The sequence below is a fragment of the Hibiscus syriacus genome, unplaced genomic scaffold (assembly GCF_006381635.1).
Source record: "Hibiscus syriacus cultivar Baekdansim isolate YM2019G1 unplaced genomic scaffold, ASM638163v2 tig00110239_pilon, whole genome shotgun sequence".
NCBI classification, from domain to species: domain Eukaryota; kingdom Viridiplantae; phylum Streptophyta; class Magnoliopsida; order Malvales; family Malvaceae; genus Hibiscus; species Hibiscus syriacus.
The window spans coordinates 1,127,556-1,140,441 of NW_024062641.1; the positions used below are offsets into that span (position 1 = coordinate 1,127,556).

Sequence of the window (12,886 nt, forward strand, 5' to 3'; positions counted from 1 at the left end):
ATTATGTTATTCATGCAGAAAAGGTATACACAATTTGGCAGCAGATGCTCTATCTAGAAGAGATGAGGATGAGGGGGAATTACAACAAATGACAGCTACTATTGTTTCCAACATGGGTTCAGGAGGTTGAACAGAGTTACCCGAATGATTCATTAGCTACAGAGATGATTACTAAGCTAGTTGTCTCAACTCAAGATGTAACAGAGTGGTCCTATTCAAAGTGTCCTAAGGATAAGGGCAAATTTATATTGGACAAATAGGTTCTTTAACAGCAAATTATAGAGGTTCTACATGACTCACCTCAAGGTGACCATTCAAGTAAACAAGCTACATATCATATGGTGAAATCCTATTTTTATTGGAAAGGGATGAAAAGGATGGTCAAGAATTTGTGCAACAGTGTGACATTTGCTAAAGGATTAAAGATGAACATGTTTTGAAACCAGGACTACTTCAACCACTTCCAATTCCTAAACAGGCTTGGGAATTCATTATTATGGATTTTATTGAAGGACTTACAACTTCTAACACGTACAATTGTATCTTGGTTTTATTGACAAGTTTACCAAATATGCACATTTCCTACCCTTGGTACATCCCTTCACTACAGTAGATGCTAAAGTCTACTTAGATCAGGTATAAATTACATGAACAGCCCAGAATAGCCCTATCTGATAGAGACAAAGTTTTACCAGTATTTCTGGACAGAACTACTTAAGTAACTTGGAACTAATACTTTATTCACTACAGCCTACCATCCAGAAACTGATGGTCAGATAGAAAGATTAAATCAATGTCGAAAACAATATTTAAGAGGAATGTGTTTTATGAAACCTACAAATTGGAGTAAATAGTTATCCCGAGCAGAATGGTGGTATAATACCATTCCACACTGCTTGGGAACAACTCCATTCACAGCTCTCTATGGCTACATACCTCCTACTATGACATGGCAAACATAATCAAAAGTAGCAGATGTACAACAACTGCTACAGGAAAGAGACAGTATGAACACAATTTTACAAGAGCAACTTGAAAAGGCACAGCAACGCATGAAGCATTATGCAGATAAAAGAGAAGACATAGAGCTTCAGGTAGGGGATGAAGTTAACTTTAAGTTACAGCCTTATCGATAGACATCAGTAGCTCTGAGGAAGAACCTGAAGTTGTCAGTCAGGTACTATGCCTTATAAAGTCACAGAGAAAATAGGATCATTGGCTTACAAATTACAGTTACCTGAAAATTCAAAATTCATCTTGTTTTCCATATCAGTTTATTGAAAAAAGATTGGAGATAAAATAGTAACCTCTCGAAATCCACCGGAGGTCAATGCAGATGGGCAGCTACGTGTTTATCCCTCACTGATATTAAACAAGCGCATGGTGAAAAGATATAAAAAAATAGTCACACAATTATTGATTCAATGGGTAAATTTGGGACCAGAGAATGCTACCTGGGAAGATTTTCTTTACTAAAATCGCAGTTTCATGATTTCGATCCTTGGGGACAAGCATCGACTGCAAAAGGGGTATTGTCATGGCCTTGGATGAGAAAATTGGAATAAAAGATGAGCAATTAGGGATTGGAGTAGGGAAAATGGGAAATGGGAAACGAATTAGGGATTTTGAATGATACAAAAGGGAAATGAAGGACAAGAATTACCTGATATGGGCTTTGGACAGATTAGAGGGCAATTTAGACACAAAGCAATTGGCTGAGGAATTCCACGGGCAGAGCTAGACAAATGAAATGGTTATGGGTTGTTAGAAAGAATCTACAGTTGTCAATAAATAATTGAATGAATCTAAGCAATATATAGATTGTAATCGGCAAAATGAGATTTTATGAATGAAAATACTAAGAACTTCTTTTGTAACCTACCTTTCTTTTCTGTTTCTTCAATCCTTCTCGCCATTTCAGGATAAAACCTGACAATTTAATGTGGGACGATATTAGAGAGGGCATAGTTTGGAGCCTAGGGAACGGATTAATGGTAGATTTTTTGATAGATAATTAGCTTGGTGAGTTTGGCTCATTATGTAATGCTATATCAACGAGATTGTGTTGGTGGCTGGCTCAAGGGTTGTCGATTGGGTGAGCATGGATGGTGAGTGATATTGGGGCGTTATGTATGCGTTGCTCTCATCCTAGCCCTTTCTCACATCGAAGTAGTTCCTCCTCCAATTTCAAATGTTGGGGTGGATAAACCAAGTTGGAGATGGTAGAATAATCGACGATTTACCGCCAAAAGTGCCTATTGAAGATGTGTGAATACATCCGATGATCAAGATATGAGTTTATGGGAGTTCTTGAATAAGTATAAGTCTCCCTCGAATTAGAATGCTTTTATGCATGATTTGCAATGAAAGGTTGCTCTTATAATTTTGTAAGTTAAACTACTTAATTTAAAACATTGCCAATCAAAGTCATATTCTATTAACATTTAATAGTGGAGATTGACATGACAGTTAAAAATTAATATAAATTTATTAAAATAATTAAAAATAAAAAAAATCAATTGAATGTGTAAGTGCCGAGAATTAAATGTGTAAATAAATTTTTAACGTTATTTCATCTCCGCCATTAAATTAACGACAGATGGGTTTGATTGACAACGTTCAAATAATTTAGTAGTCTAATTGATAAAATTAAAAGATTAGATCAAAATAGAATTATGTCATAGTTAAAGATCATGGGTGTAGTTTACCCTTGTTTAAAAGCATGATACCTTGGTGTGCAAATTATGGGTTAGCTGGACAGCGTAATCAAGCACTCTGGAAATAAATTAGCGTAGAATAAATCAGTTTTTGATAACGACATGGGACATTTGTTTATAGGTTTTGGATAACATGTAGAAAACCAAATTTAATGGTAAATAAGCATCATTCATATTTCTCTTACGCTGTTGAAACGGAAAACACTAATCGATTTTTACGCTCAAAAGGCTAAAAGGTACCCTTTTTTGCATGCTCCCCCACTGGCACGTTGAACAATGCAAGTGGAAGTGGTCCTTAGCTCCTTTTAGTCTATATCATGCCATGCTCGTTAATGGCCCGAAGAAGTAAATGTGTCCAACTATACTGAAAAGATATCCATTAAAGTGATGAACAATTACCAACTTGGGTTGTTGGTTTAATTGATTGGAAAATGGCTGTTTTTGACTGATGTTTTGTGCATCACTAGCACTGATTAATTTCAAGCACACACTTATGAAAGTCGAGTTGTTGGTTTGCCAATTGTGTTAATTTACATTTAAAGAAGCGGGAATGGACTTGCATTGCCTCTCATCATCACCAACGCAAGAACTAAACGATGTCAGTTGTTGGGAAATAAACGAGTAATTTCCCTATAACCAGATTAGTGAGAATACGAAATAAAGCGGAAAAATAATACCCAAAATTGATAACGGAGTTCAGCCAATTATGCCTACGTCTCCGGACTGCTGTAGATCTTTACTAAAAAGAGAAAAATTACAGGTATTATAAACACTCACAACCCACAAGAAAGCTCTCTAGTATTGGGAGAAAGAAATGATTTGGGATGATTTTGAAGCTAAATGGGTTAGGGTATTTATAGTTGAAGCTTAAGGACTATTGTAAATACCCTAAAGTCCAGGGACTAATTGTAATTTCCCCTTGCCATTTTTTCAACAAAAACAACCAATTTTAATTGCACATGCACCGAAAGATTTCCACTGAAATCACCCCACTAAAATTGTGAAAGTTTTGGCCTACTTTCTTGACTTTTCAACAATCTCCCACTTGAAACTGATTTTAATTTGTCTTCACACCTCGATCAATGCAACAACATTTCTGCTCTTGTTACTGTAGCATGCCAACTGAAGGTGAACACAACTTCAGTTTGTTCGTAGTCACCATCCTGTAAACCCACTTGTTATTGGGCAGTTTCCGTGGCTTGTCCCTCAACGTCTTGGCTCTTTCGACTGTTGTCCACTAGTCTTTGAAGGATTGTTCCTCACTTGAACATCCTCGGTAAGCCCTACTTTGACCCTTCTCTTAAATGGTCTCTGAAGCCATCTTCTCTACACGAACATGCTCGGCAAACTCCTTGGACACTAACAACTCTGCTTGCACTTGGCTTCTACTCGCCTTGGCAGAAATGAACCTTATTGAGCCAACTCTCAACGCCTCTTCGATCCTCAGTTTTGTCCTCTTCTTTGGACAACTCGATCTTGGGCTCATCCATCACCTTGGACGACTCGGCTCCCCTCGAGTAATTTTGTAACACTTCTGGCATCTTAAGTCTGCACCCCCTCGTTTGCTCGACTCTTACCCTCAGCTTAGCATCTTTGACACTCGAACTTGTGCCAAGACACACATCTTCCCTAGACTCACCATCTAGTTCATCATTGAGTGGATTTTCTCTGTCACTCGAGGAACACATTCCTCATCCTGTGACCTGCCTTATCACGGAATCTCTTACCGCTACCCTCGGCTTTCAGCTTTGCTTTGGAAGTCTTGTTCAGTCAAACTTGGGACTTTGAGCATAAGTTTTCTAAATCAACTCACAAACTCCTTAAGTGTCCCTTTATGCCTGAGACGCCTCAACTTGGACCACGCCTCCATCCTGGCATACTGTGAGTAGACTTGCTCACTTTTGCACCCTCGGCTTGACAGCTTTATCTTTTGCTATCGCACAGGGTCCCTTCTTTGCTCGACGCTTTGACACTCGCAGTCTCGTCATGTTTCGATCCTTGCTTGGCCACATTGATCCCATCAATCGGGCCAAGTCTTTTTCCTAGCTTGGTCGCTTTAACACTTGCAACCGTGCCAATTCTCGCTACTTCTCCTTCCCCCTATTCATGATGGCTGTAAGGCGACGCTTCTCGGGACATCCTCTAATCAATGAGGACCATCACAGAAGTAACACTTCAATTTTTCATTGCTCTCCTTCTTCTTTACACCGGACTTAGCCTTGTCATTCTTTCCCGGTCTCCACCATTGTTGCCACTATCTCTGCGCATGGGCCTGGACAACACATCGCTACTTGGCTTGTCACATGCAAGCTTAGTCAGCTTTCCCGGCTACAGCTATGGCCTCCAAAAGTCTCTGGGCATCACTTTGCTATCCCCCGAGCATCACCCCTGGTCTAAGTCCTTCCAAGAAGGTCTTGAGCGCATCCCATTCACTCATTGCTCCCTTGCATATGAGCAGCTCCCTCTTGAGCTCATCAACTTTATTTCTCAAAGTCATCGCTCCCACTCGAATTTGGCTTCTTTTGGATCGTTTCTGACAATTCCCGTGAACCATCTTGTATTAAAACACCTCCGTCAAATTCGTATCGCCGACAAATTTTTACTATTCATGAAATTCACTATTCATGTGAATAGTAACCTCACATAAAAACCGACAAAATTCACCACCAAAAGCTTTGATGCTAGTTGTTGGGAAATAAACGAGTAATTTCCCTATAACCAAATTAGTGAGAATACGAAATAAAATGGAAAAATAATACTCGAAATTGATAACGAAGTTCAGCCATCATGCTTATGTCTCCGGACTGCTACAGATCTTTACTAAAGAGAGAAAATTTACAGGTATTTACAAAACACTCACAATCACAAGAAAGCTCTCTAGTATTGGGAGAAAGAAATGATTGGGATGATTTTTGAAGCTAAATGGGTTAGGGTATTTATAGTTGAAGCTTAAGGACTAATATGTAAATACCCTAAAGTCCAGGGACTAATTGTAATTTCCCCTTGCCATTTTTCAACAAAAAACAACCAATTTTAATTGCACATGCACCGAAAGATTTCCACCGAAATTTTGGAAAGTTTTGGCCTACTTGCTTGACTTTTCAACAAAAAAACATCCCAAATCATTTCTTTCTCTCAATACTAAAGAGTTTAGAGAGTTTCTTTGTGAGTTGTGAGTGCTTTGTAACAACTATAAATTTTTTCTCTTTAGTTAAAGACCTGCAGCAGTCCGGAGACGTAAGCATAATTGGCTGGACTCCGTTATCAATTTCGGGTATTATTTTTCCACTGTTATTTCGCATTCTCACTAATCTGATTATAGGGAAATTACTCGTTTATTTCCCAACAACTGGTATCTAGAGCTTTTGGTTATGAATTTTGTCGATTTTTCTGTGAAGTTACTATTCACATGAATAGTTAATTTTATGAATAGTAAAATTTTGTCGGCGATACGAGTTTTGTCAACGGAGGTTTTCTAATACACGGTGGTTCGCGGGAATTGTCCTAAACGATCCAAAAGAAGCCAGATTCGGGTGGGCGATGACTTTGATAAACGAAGTTGATGAGCTCAAGAGGGAGCTGCTCATATACAATGAGAGTGAATGGGATGCACTAAAGACCTTCTTGGAATGACTTAGACTAGGGGCGATGCTCTGGGGAGAGCAAGGAAATGCCTAGAGACTTTCGGAGGCCATAGTTGTAGCCGGAAAGCTGATTGAGCTTGCAGGAGTCAAGCCAAGTAGCAATGTGTCGTCCATGCCCATGCCCAGGGATAGTGGCAACAGTGGGGGAGACCGGGAAAAGGTGCAGCAGGAGATGGTAAAGAAAGCTCTTCAAATGGCCAAGGTGAGCCATCGACTGTTCGTAGCCAAGGAAAGCCATTGGGAAATAATGGCATGGCTAAGTCTGGTGTAAAGAAGAATGGGAGCAAGGAAAATTAAAGTTCTACTTCTGTGATGGTCCTCATTTGATTAGAGGATGTCCCGAGAAGCGTCGCCTTACAACCATCATGAAAGGATGAAAGAAGGAAAGCGAAATTGGCGCGGTCGTAAGTTTTAAAGCTACCAAGCCAGGGAAAAGACTTGGTCCGATTGATGAGATCAATGCGGCCAAGCAAGGAACGAGTCGAGGGAAGTTTTGGTGTTAAGACAGCCGAACCTAGAAGTCCTATGTGATTATGAGTGTCCAAGCAATCAACTCAGAGCAAGACTTGGTGAGGCTACATATTCCAAAGTACCCAAATCAAGGAGCAGGCATGGTGCGACTACAAGTTCTCAAGTAGTCAGCCCATGATCAAAATGTGACGAGACTACAGGTGTCAAAGAAGTCGAGCACAAGAAGGGACTAGGTGCGATAGCAAGAGATAAAGTCGTCAAGTCGAGGGTGCAAAGTGAGCAAGTTCGCTCACAGTATGCTATGATGGAAGCGTGGTCCAAGTTGAGGCGTCTCAGCATAAAGGGATACTTAAGGAGTATGTGAGTCGATTCAGAATACTCATGCTCAAAGTCTCAAGTTTGACTGAAGAAGATGGGTTCTTCACCTTCATGTTCGAATTGAAGCCATGGGCAAAGAAAGTGCTGGAGCGAAGGGAAGTCAAAGAGTTTTCTAAAGCCTTGATAACCGCCGAGTCCATCAAGGAATTTAGAGTCGAAGAACAAGACTTCCAAAGTAAAGCCAAAGTCGAGGGTAGCGGCAAGAGATTCCATGATAAAGGCAAGTCAAAGGATGAGGAATATTGTTCCTAGAGTGACAGTGAAATCCACTCAACGATGAACCAGATGGTGGATCTGGAGAGATTGTGCATCTTGACACAAGTTCAAGTGTCAAAGATGCTAAGTCGAGGGTAAGTTGAGCAAACGATGGGGCGCAGACTTAAGATGCCAGAGGTGTTGCAAGATTACCCGGAGCCCAAGTCATCCAAGGTGATGGATGAGCCCAGGATTGAGTTGTCCAGAGGAGAGGGCGAACCTATGATCGAAGAGGAGTTGAGACTTGGCTCAATACGGTTTGTTTATGCCAAGGCGAGTAGAAGCCAAGTACAAGAAGAGTTGTCTGTGTTCATGGAGTTTGTCGAGCATGTTCATGTAGAGAACATGGCTTCAGAGACCATCATAAGAATAGTCGAAGCAAGGGCTTGCCGAGGATGTTCAAGTGAGGAACATCCTTCAAAGGCTAGTGGACAAAGTCAAAGGGAGCCAAGACGTTGAGGGACAAGGCAACCACGAAACTGCCCAATAACAAGTGGGTTTACAGGATAGCGACTACGGACAAACTGAACTTGTGTTCAGCTTCATTTGGCATGCTAGAGTAACAAGGTCAGAAATGTTGCTGCATTAATCGAGGTGTGAAGACAGATTAAAATCAGTCTTCAAGTGGGAGATTGTTGAAAATTTTTGCATCGAAATTGAAGCTGTAAATTGTTGAAAATTTTGCAACACATGGGCGTTGGCAAGGGGCACCGAAAATTGAAACTGCAATTGTTGAAAAAATACAATGGGAATATTGCTCTTTAGTCCATTGGACTTTAGGGTATTTATAAGATTAGTCTTAAGTTTCAACTATAAATACCCTAACTCATTTAGCTTCAAAATCATCATAAATCATTTTTTTCTTCCAATACTAAAGAGTTTAGAGAGTTTTTTTTTAGTTGTGAGTGTTTTGTAAACACCTGTAAATTTTCTTTCTTTAGTAAAAGATTTGCGGCAGTGCGGAGACGTAGGCATAATGGTTGAACTCCGTTATCAATTTCAGGTATTATTTTTACGCTATTATTCGCATTCTCACAAATCTGATTATAAGAAAATTCTCGGTTAATTCCCAACGGTTAGCTTGCCAACTGTGTTAATTTACATTTAAAGAACGGGGGACTTGCATTGCCTCTCATCATCACAACGCAAGAACTAAATGATGCGATTCCCTTTTTGCTTCATTTCCTTTTATCATCTCTCTTAATCAATTCCAAAGCATTTGCGGGCGTTTCTCAGGCTGAAAAATTGAAGAAATAGAGCTGAGTGAGCAGAGTTCAGTACAGAAGACGGAGCAACAATCGAATTTGACCCCATAAAACCTGTTCATACTTTGAAATTTTTTCTACTTCTGATAAATTAGATTGCACGCTGATTCTTTTGGAAGTTTAGCGGCGTACATCCATGGGGCTGCTCTTCCGGTGTTCTTCGTTTTGTTTGGACGCATGATAGATCCTTTAGGACATATGCCTTCCGATCCTCACAAATTGTCTGCTCGTGTTTCTAAGGTGCTACTACTATGCTAGCTCTGATGTTATGGAAATGCTTTCCAAATGGAATGATACAACCAGGAGGCATTCTATAATCAATTCTATTCTACTCAGGCTTATTATTTCAACTTAATTACTTCAGTTTGTTCTTCCAGTTAGAAACCATCATCATATTTGCAAAATCAGGGATCTGAATTTTCACAACATAACAAAAATTGACAAGATTTTGCTTAATATTGATACTTCTAACCCCTTGCAGCATGCTTTGTACTTGGTCTACCTTGGTCTTGTTGTTTTCGCATCGGCTGGATAGGTGTATTTCATGTTTCTTGCTCCTCACTGGCTATTACGTTTCCCGTTTTCTCAAAGTTTCTTCTAGTACTTGATAAAATCCTTGTTGATTTTCTTTCTTCAGGTGTTGCGTTCTGGATGCAAACCGGGGAGAGACAGACGACCCGTTTGCATCTGAAATATCTTCAGTCGGTTTTGAGAAAAGATATAAGCTACTTTGACACTGAAGCCAGAGATTCTAACATTATTTTTCATATCTCCAGTGATGCAATCCTTGTCCAGATGCCATAGGAGACAAGGTATATTACCATAAACAGACCATAAAGATTCTCATAATGTTCAAAACTTTGGTCTGATATTTCACCAACACTATATTCTCTCATGTATCTTGGAGCAGAAATGTCATGCTTTCTGTTACCTTTTATAATTTGTCGTCGGTTTTACCATTGGGTTTACCTCTTTATGGCAGCTTACACTACTCACCTTGGTTGTAGTTCCACTGATAGCCATTGCTGGCGGAGCCTATATAATTATGCCAACTCTATCAGAAAAGGGTGAGCAGCTTATGCTGAAGCAGGGAAGATCGCCGAGGAGGTAAGTTTTAAGAAGGTTTTTCTCTTTGAACACACAATTCCAAGGTACAAGAAACACCATGCTGTTACAGTTTCGGATTCTGATGAGTATCGATTTTTAGTTGGTGGCAGTGGACTCTATGCTCTCAAACTTAGCAAGAACTTTGACATATCTTCAATTAATATAACGATCAGCCTGCAAACTAATTTCTCAATCTTGTTTCATGTATGGAGTTAGCTTTTTTATTGCCTTTTAGTTCAGGTTATTTCACAGATTCGCACCGTATACGCATTTGTAGGAGAGGAAAAGCAGTTAAAGCATACTATAGTTCACTTGCAAATATGCTCTTAAAATGGGGAAGAGAAGTGGACTTGAAAAAGGGGTGTGTGTTGGATTTACCTATGGCCTGCTTTTCTGTACCTGGGCCTTTCTCCTTTGGTATGCCGGCATAAAACAAATGAAGGGAACGTTTACTACAATTATCAATGTCATTTTTAGTGGATTGTAATATCTGAATCTTCTAACAAATTTTCAGGGAGTTTATCTCCGATTAATCGAATTCTATGATAAAGAAACAGTTTTTGCTTTGTAGTTGCTTTAGGTCAAGCAGCACCAAACCTTGCTGCAATTGCTAAAGGCCGGGCAGCTGCAACCAATATCTTCAGCATGATAAAAGCAGACTCGAAGCCTTCAGGACAGTCGGATGGTGAAACAATTTTGCCAAAAGTTGTTGGAAAGATAAGAGTTTCGTGAGGTCTGTTTTGCTTACCCGTCTAGGCTTCACACGGTGTTTGAGAATTTAACCTTCTCAATGGATGCCAGGAAGACTTTGCGGTTGTTGGTCCAAGTGGTTCATGAAAGAGTACCTGTAGAATTGAAGAAAGGTATTACAATGGAAATATTCCTCATTCATCATTGATGTTTAGAATGTAATTTATACAGAGTTCATGCTAAACTTAAGGAATTACATAGGTATAAAAAAGGAAAGAATTACAACTGTATTGCTGAAAACCTGCTGCACTATCTATTTACATTGATTGAAGAGATCAGAGGCATTATTCTCGTGAGAAGATTTGCATGATTGTAGGCTAAGAATCTGGTTGATTGTCTTGTGAATGATCTGCCTTGATACACCCCCTCAAATTGAGCTGCCATCAGCAGAGCAATTTTGCTTCTGAGTATTTCCGTCCGCTGCCTTGAGAGAGGTTTGGTTAATAAATCTGCTAGCTGGTCTTGAGTGTGAACATGTTTGACTTGAACACCCTGTTGAACCAAATCTCGAACAAAGTGAGGTCAATTTGGATATGTTTCATCCTTGAATGTTGCACAGGATTGAAACTAAGATGTGTAGCTCCAAGATTGTCACAAAGCACTGATGGAGCGGATTGAAGTTTGAAACCAAGTTCTCGAAGAGAGTTAGCCAAACAGTTTCAGAGGCAGCATTAGCAAGAGCCCTGTATTCTGCTTCAGTCGACGATCGTGCCACAGCTCGTTGTTTCTTTGAGCTCCAAGATTGGATTGCAACCGAGGAAGTATATGATAGGCTGATGGAGGTGCGATCATCAAAGTTTCGGCCAAATCGGTATCTGAAAGGTTGTGAGAATGGGGTTTGTCTTGCAGGTAAGTTTAACACCATGGAAGAGGTGTGTTTCAAGTAGCGCAGGAGCGCTTTGTTGCTGTCCAGTGAGTTTGAGTAGGCTTGTGCATGAACTGAGACAGTTTGTTCACAGCAAATGAGATGTCTGGGCAAGTGAGGGAGAGGTATTGGAGGCTTCCAATTACTCTTCTGTATTCAGTGCTGTCAACAGAAGCAGTACCATCATTGAGTTTGAGAGTGTGCTGGTGGAGAGAGGAGTGCAGACTTCTTGGCCCCAAGCATGTTTGTATTAGATAGCAATCACAGACTATTTTATGTTGGGAAAAAAGATGCCTTAGGGGTAAGACTTCCACGCCCAAGAAGTAATTTAAGGACCCCATGTCTTTTAATGAAAATTTCGGCCAAGTTGTTCCAAAATAGAACTTCAAATTGGAATTATTTCCAGTGATTACTAAGTCCACATAAACCAGAAAATATAATACCTTCATGTTTATAAATGAACAACGAAGAATCTGCCTGTGAGTTCTTAAGCCAAACTGAAGTAGAGCATTTTTCAGGGCTGAGTACCACGCACGAGGGCCTGTTTTAAACCATAGATAGCCTTGCGAAGGCACAGACATAGTCAGGCTTGGTTAAATCTTTAAAGCTGGGGGTTTAGCGCATGTAGACAGTTTCAGTAAGTTCCCCATGCAAGAAAGCATATTAATGTCCATTTGTCGCATACCCCACCCATTCATCACAGCAATAGCTAATAGTTCGAATTGTGGCTGGCTTAACCAGGACTAAAGGTCTCTTTATATCTAATCATGGATGTTGGTGATACCCTTTTGCCACAAGGCGGGCTTTAAACCGATCCACAGACCCATCAGGTTTTACGCTTCACTCGAAAAACCCATTTGCAGCCTACTGGACTGCAATGACTTGGAGGGGAACCAGGTCCCAAGTGCCATGCCGCATGAGTGCATGAGTTCATGGGACATGGCCTCACGCCAGTGAGGTTCAGAGACAGCTTGACTCACACATGTGGGCTCAATGGTGTCGGGTAAGGGATGTTTAACAGTGTGCAACTGTTTGGCTTGAAGATTTGGTTCATAGACCGAGTGGTCATATGATGGGTTCGGGAAGTGGATGAGTGAGGGTTTCGGGAGGGATTTTGAAGGGGAAGGTAAGATGGATGGGTAGAGCTATCTCCTAGGTCAGGATTGACAGAGGGAGTGGAGGAGGGATTTAGATTCGGCAACAAGTTGGGTGAGAAGGGGTTTGCAGATGTCGGGTTGTCAACATTTGAATCTAAATGCAATTGAGTTTGTAAATCAAAAGAAGTAGAGAACCGAGATGTACCTAGAGGTGCAGTGACTATGGTGGGAGAACCTTCGGAGGCACTGGTGGCGACGGAAGTGACACGGGCGGCAGAGCAGCTGGAACCGAATGTGGAACTTTGGAGAGACTCAGAGGAGTAGAGAGTGATGTAGA

The 12,886-nt window shown here is 40.5% G+C and overlaps 1 long non-coding RNA gene across 1 annotated transcript; it reads left to right on the top strand.

Moving 5' to 3' along the window:
- Nucleotides 1–8,856: 8,856 nt before the first annotated feature.
- On the top strand, nt 8,857–9,472 carry LOC120114726. Its single transcript, XR_005515422.1, has 3 exons — nt 8,857–8,970; nt 9,212–9,265; nt 9,368–9,472. It is a non-coding gene; the product is annotated as an uncharacterized LOC120114726 (long non-coding RNA).
- Nucleotides 9,473–12,886: the final 3,414 nt, after the last annotated feature.